Below are 336 nucleotides of genomic sequence, written 5' to 3'. Positions count from 1 at the left end.
AGATCTTTGATATGGAGGCTTCTTGTGTTGGAAGGTTTTCGTGGTGCATTAAGAATGCAACGTTGGAACGTAACAAGGGAAAGTAGGAGAATAAGGAAGAGATAGAGAATATGCATGCATGGTGAGATAGAGATATATAAAAAGAGACAGAAAGAGATATTTTAAATCTTGTCATGAGATGAGTGTAATGCTTCATTATGAATGTCTGCACAAGTTGAAGGAGCAGATATATGTATACATACATGTTTATGAAAAGAAAAAATAAATGTAGTGATTTGGAGAGACCCAAAAAATGAATTGAATTTTATCTCAACCCAAAGGGTCAATGGGAAATAG

The sequence above is a fragment of the Lupinus angustifolius genome, chromosome LG11 (genome assembly GCF_001865875.1).
Source record: "Lupinus angustifolius cultivar Tanjil chromosome LG11, LupAngTanjil_v1.0, whole genome shotgun sequence".
In the NCBI taxonomy this organism is placed as follows: domain Eukaryota; kingdom Viridiplantae; phylum Streptophyta; class Magnoliopsida; order Fabales; family Fabaceae; genus Lupinus; species Lupinus angustifolius.
This window is presented reverse-complemented; position numbering follows the sequence as displayed.